The 17366-nt window shown below is 38.5% G+C and overlaps 1 protein-coding gene across 1 annotated transcript in view; it reads right to left on the reverse strand.

Moving 5' to 3' along the window:
- LOC145984124 (uncharacterized) overlaps positions 1-17366 on the reverse strand; it is a 928179-nt gene that overhangs the window by 446833 nt on the left and 463980 nt on the right. The gene's annotated exons all lie outside the window — the stretch shown is intronic.

Raw genomic sequence — 17366 nt, forward strand, 5'->3', positions numbered from 1 at the left:
TTAATGCCTCTCAATTTGTTGGAATTGTCATGGTCACAAATTTGGTGACTTGGTCCCATATAGATCCCCTTCTTATCTTATTAGAAAATTGTCATTAAAATTATAGTTCATGCTATGCCCTAAAATGACTGAGATTTTACTTTCTTAATCTATCAAAATGGAGCCTAGATGCATATAAGTAGAATTTGAAGCTCTTGCATGACAAAGAAAAAAAATTGGGTTATTGCCACCATCTTGAAATACAATGGATGACTTTGCTCGAATACAATCCTCCCAGGCATTTAGAAGCAATAAAAAATTCAAAAGCTTAAGTGTAAGGTAGTTATTGAATTGTATAGAACCCTTTGGGGCAACCTAAATAGATACAGGAGATATTAGGAAGTCACCTGGAAATAGTCCCATGTCAAGAACACCCATGCAGGGAAGATGACAGTATGTTTTCACTCAACATATTGTGGAAAGACTCAAGGGAGACCCTGTAAATAGCTAAAAAACTCAATCCAGACATCGGCATTCAGACAAGCGTCATTACTCTACACAAGCAACATTCCAACAATAGCGGAAGCATATGACGTCAGGAGAAAACTAAATTTTTCTTTACTACAGGGTTCAGACCCGTCATCGGCTGGCAAATACAGAAGAGCTGAGCATGCAGCTAGGAAGCTTCAAAGAGATAGGCACTAGAATTCGGTATCTCAGAACTCAGAAGAACCTCAAGAAAGATACCAGCCACCAGGCGAAAACCTCCTTTACACTATCAGGTCTCAAGCCCAGCTTGGGATTTCGAGACGTCACTTCCGCCAAGGCAACCGGTAAGTCTCTATGCGAGTTGGCCATCTTCAGTACCACGGCTCGTAAGGTCAGCCATCGGTCAGACCATCGTTTGGACACCTTCCCAAAAGGCATCCCACCAGATTCAGCATAAACTTCATCACCTGCCACAGAAATCGGAATACTGTGGGCCGTCAATCTCAGGACTCCTTGAACTGTCTCCTGACGTCTGCATGCATCTGCTTGGCCGAGAGGTAAGATGTACTCAACGACATCCCTTGATTCCTTCCACCCTCTAACGAGGGCTAGTTAGTGAGATTGTATGGGAACATAAAATGTACCTAGCTGTACCATCTGGTCCCTAGGCATTCACTAGCTCAATCCCCGCATCTTATGCTCATGAAACCAGTGAACGCATCATGATGGAGATGCTTTGGGCTTTCTTGTAATTTTGTACACTCCCATACAAATTGCCTGTAAATTTTTGCATCCCTCGCTATACAACTTTGAACTCTTTAATTAATTTTAGTCCCCGAATGGTCAATCAAGGTTCATATGGGCCTAAACAAAACTGTAAACTGCCAGTACAGCCCACACTAATTTCTCATTTCCTAAAGGAAAAAATGCCCAATCAAAATTTTTATTAACAGTCATCAACAGATGACAGAGATGCACTTTTGTTATAATTTCGGGTGTGTAGAAATTATATGTACACAGGTTGGACTAAGATATGAAGAAGCATACATGTTCATTTTGTGGTGCATGAGCTGCCTTCAAACTAATGCACATACAGATACACAAATCCAATTGTTAACTGTGTGTTGCCTCTCAATGTCTCACCTTTTCCAACCATCTCTAGGGGAAGTTGGGGGAGGTATGACCTGCTGAGTTGTTTTAAGGCAGGAAACAAGCTAGGGTAGGATACTGGGAAGCCATTCCCCACAGTATTTAAAATATTTGCCAATTGCCCACACTCTCCTTTTAAACTATGCATTATATTTAAAAAATATGTATATTGTAAAATTGTGGCATAATAAGTGCCCTAAAATTACTGTACGTTTAGTTTCTTACAACATGAAAATGTACTCTAGATAGCATTGAAGAAAATTGTATAGTGCAGTAGAGCATGAAAAACAAAACAAAAATTAGTTTCTTTAAATCCATCTTGAAATGTAACAACAGATTTTTCTCAAATATAATGGTAATCCTGCAATTTGAGGAATTTATCTGCAGCAAGAATTTTCCATTGAAATCGCTGTCAATGTACTGGAGGTATCATAGCCACAAAATTAACAACTTTCCCTCCTCCCCCTCCTAAATCACACATATCATATTTCAAATAATCTGTTTTCATGTTAGTAGTGCTATTAGGTACTACAGAAACACTCCTGTGATGTTCAAAATAAGGGTCTAAATTCAAGGATAAAAATTTCATGATGTATGTTGATATTATGTCAATATGTATTACATAAATATCAACACTATAAAGTCTTTAACAGATCCCAGTAACAATGATACAAATAAAATACGAGGGATGATCGGAAAAAAAGGTTACAAAGCATATAACTTTTGTTTTATTCACTGTAACGTAACGAAAATTTGTGTAAATTAATAACATGTTTGTCTTGTTGCGAGTTTGAGGACTTCGGATTCTGACCATGTATACCTGAGAAGCGGACATTTAAAATGGTGACTCGTCTAGAAAATTGGTCAAGAATAGAAGTGAGGGCAGTGGTGCGGTTCCTGTGGGACAAAAACACTACACCTGCTGACATTCATAGACAGATTGTGTAGGTGTATGGGGAGGGGACAATTTCAAGGCAACATGTAGCGAAGTGGTGTCGTGCCTTCAAAGAAGAACGGACCAGTATTGTTAATGACAACCCTGGACACAGCGGTAGGCCCAGTACCTCATCCACTGACGTGAACTGTGCTCTTGTGGATGAGTGTATTCGTGAGGACAGAAGAAGAACACTACGCTCAATATCAGCTGAGCTGGGACTACCATTTGGTTGGCTGGCCACCATTATCTGATATGTGATGATGTCAAAAGAGCTGCATCACGGTGGCTACGAGAATTTGACGCGGATTTCTGTGCAACCGGTATGGAAAACCTCATCTACCGTTGTGACAAGTGCTTGAACAAAAATAGTGATTACATCGAGGACTAGTGTTAAGTGCCCTCCATCATCAGGTGTGTTGATCTTCCAGCTATGTCTAACACATACGCCATAATAGGCTTTGTAACCTTTTTTTTCGATCATCCCTCGTATTATTACATTTCCTACAAGTATCCACTTAAGCTGCAAAAAATGAATTTTCCATTTTAGTACTATAATTAAGTACATGTTAGAATGTAAATGTATCAACAACCATATCTAACAGTTCATAAATATGTAGTAAATGATACAGGAATACTCACTAACAAAATAAATTTTGTTGCTTTAAAATAGAGTTTGAAATTCAGAATTACACCTTTTCATAGTGTAAATGTATTGCCAGGGACGTCGTTTGGGGGGGGGGACGTGGGGGCACTGGCCCCGGCAAACGTCCACGTGGCCCCGGGAAACTGTTCTGTATTTGCTGGAAATTTTACTTTGATGACAAATATTGCAAAATAATTCTTCAGTAAATTTTGCTTGCAGTTTGAAACACTTCTTCAATTTTCAGTAGCACGAACCCAAGCAAGGCATTTCTTTCTTATTTCCCTCTTTCTTGCTTGTTGAACACAAACAGATGTACTGGGATAGGATGCAGTTAACGGTTTTGTGGTCCGCCCCGGTCAGGGAAGTCTGAGACCTATTGAAAATGCACTTTTCCTCCCTGCTGCACACCAGATTTAGGATCCCCCCAAAACCTGCACTTCCTCTTCATGTGGCCCTGCACTGGCTCCATGGGTGCCGAAAGGACGAAACAAACAGGAAGATTTAGCTACGGGTGGCTAGAACTTTCTGCGTTAATTATTTTATGGTTCAGAAAAGATATCCCCATGCATTTCAAATTCCAAGAACAGAATTCTATTGCTTGTCCCTTTTTCGGCACGGGAATGAATGACATAGCGGTTCTTCTCACATGCACTCAACCCTCCTGCTAATGACCTGCCCTGCAAGGAGGGAAAGGCCACTTTCTGAAAATTCATAGAAACATCAAAGCAGTCGGTTCATCTGTTGATTTGGTGGACAGTTGGTATCTGTCAGTTTGAAGTAGGATTTGTTGTCCGAGTATTGGTAAACTTCTGTAAACGCGAGAAGATAGCATCACAAAGTGTTTGTAATCTCGTTTTTATACATCGCAAGTAAAATGTCGAATAAGAAGCTGCCAGATTGTCTTCCTCTGGAAACAATGGATCAGGATCTACTGATCGACCAAATATCCAACATTCTAAAAGAGAAACTGACTACCACACACAATCCTGGGTTCGACTCGCAGGGTGGTTGATCTCGTGTATAATGAAGAATAAACCACGTTTCAATTAAGGAAGGAAACTAGGTATGTAGCAATTGTTTTTACAACCATCTGCATGCTCTATAAGTATTATGTTACAAAATTTGTATATATACTAATGTCCAAAATTAAAGCAACAAACGGAAATTCTTTCCCGTGTGTCCATTTGACCACATAATACGATCAGGTGATAGTAATATTTATGATGTCATAGACAACTGGTTTAAGATAGAAAATAAACTAACCTTAATGTGCCAGGATTCAGGGGTGCCCATCCCCCCCAAGGCCAATGGCGTATCACCACCAAAATCATGTCATGCGTTTCCCCCAAATCATACAATTCGCGCCCTTAAACCATATCATTCATGCCCTTAAACCATATCGTAATCCCTACAAAATATTTAATTACGACAGCGTGTCTACCAAAAGTAACTTTTTCTTAGCTTTACTGAACATTATAATTGATCTGCCCCTCCTCCCTAAACAGGGGTGCCATCACTCAAGACCACCCTTAAAATCATTGAGATCATCATAATCGAGAATATCGCGTGGATCCCACTTTAAAATGTAGGTTCAGTCCCGATTAGCCTTAGAGTGCACAAAGTGGACTTAAAAAACCAAATCAATCAATCGAGAATATCGCTTGTCTTGTAATGCAGCTTTAGTATAAAAACTTCATATTCATCTCATTAAAGCGCCAAGCACACATTGTAGCAACAAATTATTGCAAGCAAAGCGAGCAAGAAAATTTTTACATTCATTTCTTTGCAGGATTTGAAGAATATTAATTTAATGGGGTGTCAATACTTTCTTAAGATCCCGAGATATTTAGTATTTTCCTTTGGCACATTCAGGGTCGAAAACGTGTGGATGCCTTATTGCTAAATACAGTCTCCAAAATGTAATGTTCGAACTCTCTCTCCACTACAGAAATCCCTTGACAATCTAAGATTTAACACTTTATCAAGAGCTTTCAAGCTCCCCCTTTAAATTTCATACTCAATCCTACCACCAAAATTTCCATGCCAATTTTAGACTTACTGTTAATATTGAAGAGTAGATATTGCCCCCATCCAAAAAATTAATTCTCAGTCTCCACATCAGAATTTCCGCAACAGTCTAAGATAATAGTAATACACAAGAATTGGGTACCCCGTTCAATTTAATGCTCAATCCTCCTCTAACTAAAGCACTCGCCATAATCTAAGACCTAGAGTTGGATGCTGTTCACCCCAAAGTTTAATTCAGAACCCACGTGTCAATTAAGGCCTAATATATAGGAGTTTGATACCCCCCACCCCCTCTTTCGATAATGACCTAAACACTTTCATTTCTTCATCTAATGGATTAAATATGGTGCATTTAAGGTGTAAAATTTTTACATATATTTTGGAAAAGATATAAATGTTGAATTTTATATTATTTGAAGGGAAAAAAACAACAAAAATCTCGATGGCGCAACCTGCACCATAAAACCCCCCTGTGGACACACCTGCCAGGATTTATCAACAAAAAAATCATGATAGCAACAGGTTAAACTTCGCAAATTTATCAACCAAAAAAGTCACACGAGGAAAGGATTTGTTTGTTGCTTTAATTTTGGACACTAGTATATTTCTGACTATGTGATTTTTATTCATTTAGCCTCCACCTGCAAATGCGGAAACTGCTGCTGCTTAGGTGGCTAGGTTGGCTAGACATACTAATATAATTAATCTCTAGTCATACATCGAATAATACTTATAATATAATCATGAGTTATGGAGAAGCAAATAACTTATCAAGCATTTTCTGTTTCTATTTGTTGTGCAGTGGTTAACAAGGTACATTACGATGCCAGGGGTCCTGGGTTCGAATCCCGGACTGGGTGTGTGTGTTCTTTATGATGGTCCTCTCATAAATTTCACATCACTCATTGTCATCCATCTTCACGATTAGCCAAAAAGTGTCAGAAAATAAAATAAACCAAATCAATCATTTATATATTTCTATATTACGCCGCTTTTCTACCTCTTGGGTTAAATGTGACGATGAGGATGAATGATGAGGCGAAGGAATGGCGATGGGACAGACATGATACAACCACACCTGTCCAATGTCTGAACCTTGGACCTCTGGTTTTGTAGCGTGTTATACTCATTGGAATTCTTAGGAATAAAAACTGTAAAAGTATGCATTTAAAACAACTTGCTTGATTTGAAGAGCTTTTCTCTTCGGATGAATCCCAAAATAACACTTGGGTAAAACCACGCGCTGAACAGGAGACCTCGATTCAGCCATTCTCGCCGCTGTATAGCACCATTATTAATCAATCACATCACAATAAACATGGTGTTAAAATAGTGGGATGTGCAACACTGGTATCACAGATTCCACGCACTCTGCAATGTATTCAGTCTTGCTCAACTCGCTCTTGATCTTCAGCAAATCTTCAGCGCAATACAAACTCCAGTTGGCGAATCTGCAGATCCTAGTTCGTGTGCACAGTGATTGCAACCGATCAAGTACATACCTGCTAATGGATGTATTATTTTGTCTGTATTTTACAAATTAAATAACTCTTTCCTTGCAAGTATGCAGTTGTGTCGAAATAGAACCTGTCTCAGTGGAACTATATTATGCGTGCACGTTTGATCTACATATGCGAAAACCTGCTGCAAAGTTGACTTGATGCTTGGCTTAGTATTTATAGATAATTAATGATGACGTTCTGACATAAAGGCATATTACAAAATACATCATCACAAGATAATAAAATAATGAACCTACCACGCGCATTCTTAAAATTACTTCACAAACACCTACACCATGGAAGGGGGAAGAACTAGTTAAATGAAATATTTTTTTCAAATAAATATAACATATATCAGCTTTTGATACTGATGGTTGACTGTCTATATGCTTAAATCAGGGTTGCTACAGAGAAGCAGAAACGAAATTCCCTGACTTTTCTTTACAAATTTCTGCATTTTCACCTGACACTTATAAACTAAAATACATGTTTTTGTAAATGGAAATAATAAACTCATAGGGGTGTAATGGGCGATCCTTTGTGAAGACATCCAAATGTCAACCTCCCTTCCATGTAGTACAGGCTGGACTGTATTTTGCAGACAAGCAAGGCTCTGGCATCTGGATTTGCAGCCAGTACTCTGCCACAACACAAACCTCTGTGGGGCTTGTGTTGTGTGCTGTCCATGTGTGTTTGCGAGTGTCCCTTGTTCCACCTCATCTTGTCACCACCCATCCTCATCTTCGAAATTAGCCAAGAGTGGCAAAAAAAAGAAGTAAAATAAATTAAATCAATAAAATCATATAGCTTTCAGGCAGTGGCGGCCGGCGGCTACTATGATGGGTAGTGCCAACGTGATCATGGAATCAAAAAAAGAAGAAAAAAAACTATGCAATGCCCCGCCCCCTCCTTGTGGTTGCACCACTGTCCAAGATGTTTAACTTTTAATTTATCCTCGTTTGGTTACATGGAAAACAGTGTGTGTGTAATTAATAAGTAATAACGCACTAATCCCATTCATCTTAACTCACTATCCTATCTTTTGTACACTATAGGACACTTCCCTAAAAATGCAACAATTACAAAAGGAAGGGAAAAACAAATCCTCTCACCTTCTCCTCCCCCATGCACATGCATTCCAACTGGATGTTGAAAATATCCTAGATATTTGTTGTAAAATAAATTGTCGAAATGTCAAAGGAAACTCGCATCACCATAGGATATTTAACTATTTAAAAATATTAAAGTCTGAATGGCCCTTTAGATGCATCTATCTTATATCTAAATGTTCATTTAACTTTGGATAACTACTACGTTCATTTTTCAAAAAAGTAGGCAGAAAAGAAGATAGTACCTTTCTCACGAATTACTTCCCAAAGGGTCTTACAAATCAGTCATATTTAGCAACTTATTTCTTAATGTGGCAACAATGTCCCTCGTCATGCCAAGCCAAAATGGGCTCGGCTGGTGTCTTATGACCAGCATGGCTACCCCTGCCACCTTGTTCCCCGCTGAGACTTCTTCAACCCTCTGCACGTGTGTCAACTTGGTTAGGCCAGCTCTTAGATGGCTCAGTCCATTGCCTCGCGAGGGTAAGAAACAGCTGGCGATACCACATGGAGGTTGGGGTGGTTGTCAGCTTGACCTAAGTCTTTCCACCATGAGCTTGACCGATTGCAAGATTCGAATCTCCTTGTCTGTAAATTAGAAATGTATTAATTTAACAATACTTTGGCAAGGTGTGCGTTTCACTTGAGGGTAGTGCCATGGCAAGGCGGCTCTGCCCTTTGAGCTGCCGCTGCTTTCAGGTATTTGTGTTAAGTACCTTGATTAATTTAAAAGCAAATAACTTCATTTCTCTATGAAATGAAATAATGAAGTTGGAAAATCATTACAATTCACAAGCTAGGGAGGGATTTTTACAGGATTTTTTTCATGTACAGGCATTTTTAAATAAAACATTTCATTAATCTTAAAGTTATTACTAAATGAGATTAGAGTGAGTTGGTTGTTACTAATAAAAGCCATTAATGAAAAAGGAAATTTTGTAATTTCCCTTTATCATTATTATATGTTGATATTTCAATTGAGGTTTATAGGTTTCTAAGCTCCTGTTATTGCAACCCTCTGCTTGCAAGGACAATGACTGCAGACTCATTTTTTGATGCATTAACACTTATATCCTATTTCTCTTTTCTCTGTAAAGCAAACAACTTAACCCTTGAGCGAGATTTTGGCAGGGTGAATTCGCGGCTTGTTTAATAAACACATGGCAACACACAATGTCTGCTTGGCACCAAAACCCCAAAATCCCTTAAACCTGCTTCTCTCAGGACTAAGTGTCCTGAAAGTAATGCAATGGAATCATATATAACAAAGTGCCATATTTCCTTACATTATCAATGGGACTTCTCCTTCAGTACAATGTGTGTATATAATAAGAATTAACTCAGGCAATTTATAGGTGAAGAATATACTACATTGTACAGGTGTTTGATTTAGCTGATCAAATATAAAAATAGGAACACCTTGTTCATAACATCTTCCGGAAGCTTATTATATACAAAGGACATCCAGAAAATAATTTCTGATGGCATCCATATGTGGTAGCATACAGTCTCTCTCCAACTGTAAGGTATGTGTTGTAATCAGATTTTTGAATGCACATAAGCAGACGTCGGTAGAGATCCACCTGCAATTATGTGAGCTGTAAGGACCGGATATCATGAGCAGAAGAATGCAGACATTTCATGAGAGGCCAATCCAATATGCATGACCATATAGCAGAGCACACACGGGTTATTTTGTATAACTTCAAGACACCCCACCATACAGCCCCGACATCACATGTAGGGTGATCAGATGTCCTCTTTTATCTGGACATGTCCTCCTTTTTAGGTGTATATCCGATGTCCAGGCCAATTTTTTAGAAATAGGAAAATGTCCTCTTTTTGGAAAGAGTATAATATCGACCATAGCACATGTGCAACATGGAGAATGCTTCCACATGTAATGATCATCATTAAGGCATATCACTTGGGGTGCGTTAACCCTTAAAGGACGGGCTGTGACATGGGTGTGTCAGCAGGTATTTACCTTAAGAATGGCTTGTGACACCGGTGTCACAAGCAGCTTTTTCTTATAGTATGTTACTTTTTTAACATACTGTAACTTGGATAATGATCGAAGATACATGTTTTAAGTTCTGCTAGAGTCTAGAGGTATATAATTAACAATTAGTAAAGTTTAATTTCATTGTTACTATTTAGTTGGGGGGGGGGCGATGTCTGAAAAATTGTGATCTTTTTTGCGATTTATTTTCATTGGTTTCGAAAACATCGCTTCTTTCTCAATTTTGGTGTTTCAAAACACACTTTTGTCAATAGAAGTACAACCTTCCAACATTCTTGGTGCCAAAAGCACGGGTGGGGGTGGCAGGAGGGGGAAGGGGGAGGCAGCAGATAAAGAAAGTCAAAAGCCTCCAGCCACTAACAGAGGGTTGGAAAACAGCCGACTGCTTTTTCCTGTTTCACAAAACTGCGCCATAGGATTACAGAGGAAGTATTGTTGAATGATTTGCCTTGTTTCTGTCGGTTATGCTATTTTTAGCCCCTTGTATGACGTGTTTACTCAGGTAAGTTGCTGCGGAGGGTATGACAGACTAACAAAGCAAGTTGGATGAATTGAAATTATTCGAGTTTGAACTCTCGTTCAGTGTGTGGTTCCCCAGCTTGTGGCGTGTGACCAGCAGCAAGCTGTGGCATTGGGACTTTTTGTCCTCCCAACAAGAATAAAGGGTGTGTATTGTAATAACAATGAGTTATTAGGTACGGATTTGCAAGGGGGAGACGAAGACATCGCCAACCTGATGACTTTGGGGAGTGACTTCAGTGACGATGAGGGGACTCAGGGTGGATCTTTGGACAATGAAAGCGACTCTGCTCCTGATGACTCGACCTGGCAAAAACCAACTGGATGGCACCAACAGTTTACTTCCCTACCATTTACAGGTACACAGTGTGACTGCCCCCATGGATGCAAATTCATCTCGCCTTGACTTCTTCCGACTACTGTTCACAGATGCACTTTTTTGTCTACTGATTGTAGAATCCCAAGGATTCTATGACCAGCATGTTGCGAAACATTGGACAACAAGACAAGCAACTCCTTTTATGATCCACAAATTCTTTACCTTCTTTCTGTTCTTCTGGCAATGGGACATCACAAGAGTAGACAGAATCAAAGACTATTAGTAGGGACATTGAATTTTCGCAATGTGCGAAATTGCAAAATGTGAAAAAAAGATGCAATTTTGAACATTCTACATGTAACTACACCCCACTGATGAAATATGCATGAGTTTTATTCACGAAGTAATGCGAAATGTGTGCTTTTCACGAAATGAATCCTATTTCGCAAAATAACCTTCAAATATCATCAAATTAAGTAGAAAACACACAAAAACCGGCAATCAAGGTTGTGCGTGCAAACTGTCGATTTGTAACGAAACATTTGCCTAAAGTTTCCTACCACTTGCAACTGAAGAATGTTTTATCTTCGATCACATCAGGAAGACGCTGCAAATTGGGATTTTCCATGCACATAATCTCAGTTCGAAAACTTCGCTCCCTGTCAAGCTGCATTCCTTTCTTCCCTCGAACCTCTACCCAACTTCCAGTTTCATTGAACTTGCTAGCTGTAGCAGCGATAAGATTAGTCTGTTCCCGCACATCAAGGGAAACAATGGTGTCATTTGTGTTCAGTCATGAATGAATTTTGCCCGACCCTGTGGCCGAGTGGTTAGCACATCGCGCTGCGACGCCAAGGGTTCCGGGTTCGAATCCCACTCGGGCTTGGTTGTTTGTGAATGTCCATTCATCAATTTCATCATTTCATCACTCATCCCCATCTTCGCAAATTAGCCAAGAGGCACAAAACGCAAAGTAAAATAAACTAAATCAATCAATCAATCAATCAATTTTGTTTATCATCAAGTGATTTTCAACATGTGTTTGTGTATGTGCAGTAGTGATTATTTTATTTGTTGGACAGTAAGGATATCCTTTAAATACATACAATGAATAAATCAGTTGAGATATGCAATTTAGAAATTAAGTGATTTTGTGTTAATGTCTTCTTTTTGGTTGGACAGCTAAGTACTTGTGTATGTGTACAGTATAGTATAAAAATTAAGTAGTTTATCAATTTATAGCTCTTTTATATGTTGTTTCCTCTCATAATGAAAAAGTGTGTACCAATTATTTTTTTTCCACCACTGGTATATACCCCTGATCTGACATTTTATTTACCGCTCTCCTCAGTTTTTATTTACCATAAATTTGTCTCCCTAACTATTAGGCACGTGATGGCATAACCTGCATGGGGGTCCAATGAATTTCAAATTTCTTCTTCTTCTAACTGATTATGGGGGGAAAAAATCCATCAGGATTATAGCCCAAAGTATACTGAACAAATGAACAAAACGTGGTATCATTTGTACCTCTAACTTTCTTACTTCCGGAAATATAAAATTTCATTTAGAAGCATGCAGAATTTCAAATTTCCCGCTGAAAACATGCTCAGCGTTAGTGCATTAAATTTATTTTCTCCGAAAATATTAGCAATAAGTGCTTCAATTTCTCTACATCAATGGCAAACATACCAGTCATTATGCAGGTACCTTTTGGAGATTCACGTCTGATGAACTTCAAATAAATTTTGTGTGAAAATACAGTTACTTTCCCTTTTCTTCTTCTTCTAACTGATTATGGAAAATTTATTTTATTTCCATCAGGATTATAGGCCAAAGTATACTGAACAAAACGAGGTATCATTTGTACCTCTAATATTCTTAGTCCCTGAAATATAAAATTTCATTTAGAAGCATGCAGATTTTCAAATTTTCCGCTGAAAACACGCTCGGTGTTAGTGCAGATACCTGGAAAATCAACCTCGGTGTCTAAGGTTAAGTATTTAAACAATGCTCACCTACATGACCACTTTACCTAACTGAGTCATTAGTATTATTCTAACTCGTTGCTTTGCCCTCTGAGTGCGTCCCAGAATGCTGGAATGTATGGAATCTGTGAAGTTCCTTTCCTTTTCAATTGATTGATTTGGTTCATTTGATTTCGCTTTTCTGTCACTTTTCGCTAATCACGAAGATGAGGATGAATGATGATATTATGATTTTGTTGAAGGGACACTCACACTCTCAAAGAACACCCATGCCCAGGCCGGCATTCGAACCTGGAACCCGTGGCGCCATACTACACTGTGCTAACCACTCCACCATGTTGTCGGCCAGTTGCTTTGAGTCATACATATGCAATACAGAAACGCATAGTAAGAATTTTTATTATTAAGTAATATTTACTTTTATGAAATAACGAAGCAAAAGTGTAAATTCAACAATGATCTCGCAAGCAAATATCTAGCTTTTAAAGGATGGAAGGAATGAATGTGAGGTAAAGTGTAAGACAGCTGTCACTTCTCCCTGCTGTTGAAGCTGTTGAAAGAGTGCTAGAAGTGTTTGCGGCATTCAAATCATATGTCTTGTCCCAATCGAAACTACTTAAATTTTAATTATTTTTTTTTAAATACGTTAAAGCGAAACTTGTTACATTTACATTTACTTATGGGGATATTTCTATTTAATATCAAAGAATTGGAAAAGAAGTAAAATTCTGTGCTTCAAATTATAGATATTCTAGTTATGATTGTCATGTCAAGTGTTAAAGAATAGATTAGGAGATTGCTTTCTTTCCTTAAAGGTAAGAGGAAATTACTGAAAAAGATCATCTGAGAAGTATCTGTGAGCAAAGTGTTGGTAAGATTTTTTAATCTTGATTAAATTATCAGTAATGGCAAATGTGCAACACATTTTTTTGTGGTGTCCTCTTTTTTTATGACTTTGTCCTTTTTCAACATACTCTGTCCTCTTTTTTGAATGTATGTATCTGGTCACCATAATTTCATGCCTTCCTTCAGATGAAGGAGTTTCTGGCAGGATGTTTTGACAGTGACCCTGTAGTATAGGCAGTTCCAGTCTTTGGCAGTAGACACACATGGCATGGGCATACAAAATTTAGTGCCACACTATGACAAATGCCTGAACAACAACAGTGCTGAATATGTCAAAAAGTAATGAAAAAAATGTCAAATACTAATGATGTTTGGGTGGAGGCACATAGTTGTTCAGATCGTACTTTGAAATGGATACACATAAAGTGGACTTGAAAAAACAACGAACTCAAACTAATGATGGTCTGCTTTTATTTTATGGCTAATCGAAAGTTACTTTCTGCATGTCTCTCTCATAAAGCTCCAGTCTAATAAATTCAATAACAATAGACAAAAAGTAAAAATTCAGAGGAACATCAATTACTGATGAAAGTGATGTTTTAGGATTGAATCACTCAACTAATTATTATATTAAAATATTTACCTATTTATTATTATTATTTTATTACCCGAACACTGGACATGAAGTTTCCTCAGTGGCAGATCATCACTCATGAAATTAAAAGGATGAGGGAGAGTGGGGTGACTTGCCATGTAACTGTAGAAGAAACTGAGGTTGCACTTGTCAATTTTTTATAATGTTTACCCTAAAAGGTTTCTGTATCACTCTGTTGATATTGTTCACTAGATATATCTCACTTTGTTGGATTCTTATTGATTTCAAAGAACAGTTCAGTGTCATCGTAAATGTACAAAACTAGTATTATACCGGAGAGTGAGTGAGTGGTGGGGGGACCTTCGTTGAGTCAAAAGAGTAATAAAATACCAGCGTAATCTTTGCAGTGGCGCAGAAGTCTAAGGCTCTGCTTATGCATAAAAAAATGCCATACTTGAATATCCAAGAAACATGGGATTCATAAGAGTGAAATGCATGTGATTATTGCTGCATGTCATGTTGAGACATATTTTCGCAGTTCAACATTAATCAGACGGCAATATCAGACAAAAATTGCATGCATCAGTGGAACCTAAATATTCATACTGTGACATTGTGTCAGACAAAAAATCGGGTTGCATAAAAACCATCATTTCATTCCATGTTCCTTCAGTGTGTCCAACAAAATGTCATACTATGACATCAGACATATGTCGGATGTTGCCCGAGTGGTGGTGCACCCCCCTCACCACCCCTAATGGACAATTCTGTCCTTAACTGCTCCTATGCACACAACAGAAAATGACAATTCAATGTATTTTACATGTAATATCTATCTTGTCTGCCCCTCTGAAAATGTATCTCCCCCCCCCTTTCCCACCACTTGCTTCTGGCACTGTGATTTTGTTGAATGCATAAAAGGGGCCTAGAAATTTACACCGATGCTTGATATCCTGATCCTGTGCAGCCCTTCATAACAGCCTCTTTAAAAGCAAATGCCTAACAGATTAATTGCATTGCATCAACAGTTCAACAAAGAAACATTTGTCAATCAAGAAAAAATTCTTGACTATTTTTGGGCTCCGAAATCACCTGACATTTCCCTGTTTTCCAAGTTTGTTGCCACCCTGGTAAATGAAAGGAAAAGGAACATTTACATTAGGCTAATCATCTCAAGTATTTAATGAATGATATAAGAAATGAAACCCTTAAAGAACTATTTTTTAACATTCTCTTAACATTCCATTAGAATATTTATACATGTGTTTCTTTTCAATTTGTTTGTCATGTGGTGTAAGATGCCCTCTCCTCCCAGGGAGAAGGAAGAAAGTAAAATCTTAGAGAGGGATGAGGGGAAATCTCCCATCTTGATGCCAGAAATTATTTTGTTTTTAGTCAATGCTACATTTTATCTCTTTTTAAGACAAGTTTTGCCAAAGGGGAGAGGGGGATGATACCCACCACCAAACATTCTAAGTATGCCATTGTGTAGAGTAGTTGGCTTATACCGTGCGTCCATTTCGATCTGCAGCTGAGAGATCGGGAGAAGCGTGGCGGGCGGCACTGACGGAGATGCCGACATTTGCGGCCTGAAATGCCTGCTTATTTTTATGGACATATGCAGACATTTATATAAATATTGCAAAACGAGCACTAACCTGTGTTATAAGAGTATGGTTTTAATTTTAGTAGCTTAGTGACTGTATGTGCCGATGATTTTGACATGCCCACCTCTTGTGAAACATGGCGTAGAGGTTTGTTTGGAGAACGTTCTAACGCTGCACCAATATCATCGAGTTTTGCTTCGGTTAGAATCCGTCGTTTTTGCTTAGGTGTTTTAAAATTTAACGATACAGTTTCTCGTAATTTAAGGACAAGATGTCTAACCGTATCTCTGTGTGGAGTTGAAACGCATGGGAATTTCTGTACAAATTACCTACACACGTCTCGACACGAGTTTGTTTTCACGTAGGTACGTGTCATACATAAAAAAATCTTTGTTCTAACGTGAATCTTGCGGCTGGCATTCCAATCGTCTCACTGACACGTCACACATACACACTACAATAACACAAACAAGTAACTGCAAGTAACCAAGAATAACACTCTTGCGCACAGTACGAAATTAACACGCTCTTGGTTTACATTGCTCACCACTATATTTACAACTCTGTCTTCATCTAGTCGCGAAGGAACAAAAAACTCGAGCTCGGAGATTTCGGATTGCAAGGAAGCTCACGAACACTATTGACTTTTAACGGTTTCTTCTACAGCGTAATCTTGATACAGTGTTGCACATTCAAAACCTCCAAACGATCCCCATCAGCACAAAACTCTTTCAAGGATATAAACTTAAGCAGGACGTTACTGGTCAAAACTATGATTAAAATGTTTTATTATCTGTGGCTCTTAACATCGTTTCTAAAGCGTATTTATTTGTGTGTATAAGAGCAGAACTTGGATGAATTACAGAATAACTTTTGCGTGTTATAACACAGGTTAGTGCTCGTTTTTTGCAATATTTATATAAATGTCTGCATATGTCTATAAAAATAAGCGGGCATTACAGGCCGCAAATGTCGGCATCTCCGTCAGTGCCGCCCGCCACGCTTCTCCCGATCTCTCGGCTGCAGATCGAAATGAACGCACGGTATATGTGTATGTGTGTGCGTGTGTGTATTGTATAATATAGCAAATGAGAAGGAAATAGGAAACGTGCACCAAATATTGAAAATTGTCTGGTGAATGTTTCCTATTTCCTTCTCATTTGTTATATAGCCCTTCTGGCCTTCCTTCCTTTGATTCATTATATATATACAATACAGGGTGTCCTAAAACAACTTCAAAAACAGTTGGGTGCTGGTAGATATGAAAACAAGTAATTTTCCTTAGAAACACTGCCTCAGAAGTGCTTAGTTTCTGTGCTATAAGCGCTGAAAATAAAACCTGTATGTAAGCAACAGGTGCAGGTGTGGGACCTGCTTTGGACACATGGAAAAACCTCCTTCACAACCTTCCAAAAACAACTGAATGACTTCACCACCCTCAAATTCCCCTGGTTCCACTCCAAAGATCAAGTGACCTTTTTAGATTTGGATGTCCACATCATGGGAGACTACTTAGAAACATCCATACATATCAAACCAACCACAACCTCTAATATTTTCACTACTCCAGTTCTCAGCCCTACAACGCCAAAAAAGCCATCTCGTTCTCCCTAAAGGCCTCCCTGATGGTGCA

The sequence above is a fragment of the Lepisma saccharinum genome, chromosome 2 (genome assembly GCF_977018435.1).
Source record: "Lepisma saccharinum chromosome 2, izLepSacc3.1, whole genome shotgun sequence".
Lineage (NCBI taxonomy): Eukaryota > Metazoa > Arthropoda > Insecta > Zygentoma > Lepismatidae > Lepisma > Lepisma saccharinum.